The 2,931-nt window shown below is 34.9% G+C and overlaps 1 pseudogene; it reads right to left on the minus strand.

The window, feature by feature from the left end:
• Positions 1-471: 471 nt before the first annotated feature.
• On the minus strand, positions 472-2,027 carry LOC142613539 (pto-interacting protein 1-like; annotated as a pseudogene).
• Between the last annotated feature and the right edge of the window lie 904 nt (positions 2,028-2,931).

Below are 2,931 nucleotides of genomic sequence, written 5' to 3' on the forward strand. Positions count from 1 at the left end.
GGGACTCTAAAAGATGATGGATATAACTGTCCTTTATAGTAGACCCAGTCCATACTCACCGGCAAATTGGATTCTAACTAGCTAGTTTATCATCTAAAACATGTGATGATGTAAAGCTACAATTTCTGAATTTTATAAATTAAGAAAGAAAATGGAAAATGGTCAATTAATTAGTAAAAAAAATATTTTACCATGAGTTCAGAGAATCAATCTAATATTAGATTTACAAATAATACATTATTAGCAAGTATTAACAAGAACAAAACATACTTACAATTTCTTAAGTGTTGTACCTTAGTTTGTCCAATTTAATTCAATTGTACGGTTGCGTATTTTTCTTGAAAAAAAATAACACATTTTGTGTTATATTAATCAATACTTCGATGTAACCATATGGTTGAATTTGATTGAAAATTTTAAGGTATAACATTTAAGGAATTGTACCTATGTTTCGCTGCATTCCATACAATTTCATACCAGCAGCTCTAACTGGAGTTGGGGTTCTATAGAACTCAAAATCACATCCACAATTTGGCTCATATTAGGTCTCCCTTCTAAATTCTCAAGTAATGCCAAGTTGGCTACACTAATCAAAGATAGTAGTTGCTTTAAATTTGCATCACCATTTAGTTTTGGATCTAACATTCTAGCCAAGGCTTCAATATCATTGCTCTTCCGGCACTCCTTGGTCCATTCCACAAGTGTCAGTGAGCCTTGTGTGGATTTCAGGCCCGTTATTAACTCAAGCAGTAAGACCCCAAAACTATAAACATCACTCTTAGGCGAGACTAGGCCTATATTGAGATAAATAGTGTCAATGTAACCAAATGAACCTTTTACACTAGTTGGAGTTTGTGAGCCATGTTCTGTGCCATAGCCCAACTTGCAAAGGCCAAAGTCAGGAAGCTTGGCATGGTTATTGTCAACTAAGAGAATGTTAGAGGACTTGACATCTCTGTGAATGATGGGTGGGTTGGCTTGTGAGTGAAGGTACTCAAGGGCTCGAGCAATGTCTAGAGCAATGTTCAACTAGTTAGACCATGTCAATATCCCTGAAAATTGGCCATGGTATGTGTGCATTTTATCAAAAAGGCTCTTATTTGGGATGTACTCCAGTAGTAGAAGTTGTTCACCTGCTTAATTACAACTTACAATTAGTTGCATAAAGGGTTTGTCATTGCAACCAGATTACCATTTGGCAACAAATGTGTGAGCATATCCTAGAAGGTGAAGAGCTTTTGCATTGGCCCTTTAAATTGTGAACAGACAAGGCCCAATTTACTCTTATTTGAGTTAAAATTTGATCATAAAAAAAATGATGATTTTGAAATAAGCAGCAAGAAGCATATGTCACTAACTATTGAAGATAGATCCATTTTATGCAAAGAACATAGGTCATAATGAAAAACCATTTGAAAGGCCCAATTAGGACTTTAAGCCCAATATACTTGGGCTTAATATAGATGAAGCATGTAGCTAGGCCTGTTAGGCTTAGCTGTTAGGTGACTTTCCTGGGCTGGGCCCTGAAATTAAAAATAAAAATAGGCTGAGCAAGATGTGATTCTTTATTTGGGCTTACCTTTGTCCAAGCAAAAGCCCAATAAGCCCACCAAATTTGGATGAGAAATTCTTAGCAAGACTGAAACTTCATCCAAGAACACCTTCCTGCTGCCCCCTCTCGCCTCCATCACCCGCTTCACTACACCAAATCTTCCATCTCCAAGCTTTGCAAGGTACACGAAAGAAGCGGCTCTGACCCCGACATGAAACTTGAAATCCGCGGTTGCCGTTATCAACTCTTGGAGCACATATGTCCATATAACACCTGGGCAACACAAACTACATGCAGTCCTTGAAGTGCCATGGTGTTGTTTTTGATCACCTTCTCTTTCTGACCATTTTTTTTCTTGGTCTTTTACGTAGACTGCCCACTTCTTTATGACCATGTTTAGAAAAACCACCAGCAGAATAGCACCAATTATCCATAGCTTTCTTGGATGGCTGGTGGAGAAACCAAAGAGCCACATGATGCTATTATTAATTTGCCTTTACTTGTGCTCTTGAAGCCTTTCTTTTCTTTATATCAACTTACGCCCTATGCCATCCTCCCTTTTGTGAGGGGAGAAAGAGAGAGCTAGAAATGGAAGTGCTAAGAAGAATCAAGGAAGGAAATTATGCTGGTGTATAGAAATGCTTTGAAGATTCATTGATTTGGAGCATAGCATGACTAATCTTGAAATTACCAAAAACTTTCTTATGCATGGGAGTAATCTAAGGGTCTTAACTCTGACGTTTTCGTTTGTCAATTTCTTGTCAAATACAGAGTAGAACACAAGGTCATAGGATTATTACCCAAACAAGATTTCTTAAATAATAAAATATTAGGCCAAAATGCAATTTATAATTCCAACTAATTTTGCTCAAAAATCGTTTTAATCCTTCAAATTTGAAATGGGTCATTTTTAGTTTGATAAATTTGTCCAAAAATTATTTTAATCCTCTAAGTTTGAAGTTGGTCATTTTTAGCCCGATAAATTTGCGCAAAAATTATTTTAGTCATTTAAGTTCAAAGTTGGTTATTTTTAGTCCGATAAATTTACTCATAAATCATTTTAGTTATTTAAGTTTAAAGTTGTACATATTAGTCCTTTAGTACTTAAATGACTAATATGATTTTTAAGTAAAGTTACCGAACTAAAATGAACAACTTCAAACTTTAATGACTAAAATGATTTTGGGTAAAGATATTGGACTAAAATGTCAAACTTTAAGTAAAAGACTAAAATGAATCAACCGATGTAAATTGCATTTTTTTTTTCCTAAATATTACTCTTGTGTAGTGCTAAAATGTTTTCCTAGGATGCAATAGATCTTTTAGAAAGAAATAGATTTAATTTGAAAATGCAACAAAAATAATAAAAACTCAAAATG

This window comes from Castanea sativa, chromosome 10 (assembly GCF_040712315.1).
Source record: "Castanea sativa cultivar Marrone di Chiusa Pesio chromosome 10, ASM4071231v1".
NCBI classification, from domain to species: domain Eukaryota; kingdom Viridiplantae; phylum Streptophyta; class Magnoliopsida; order Fagales; family Fagaceae; genus Castanea; species Castanea sativa.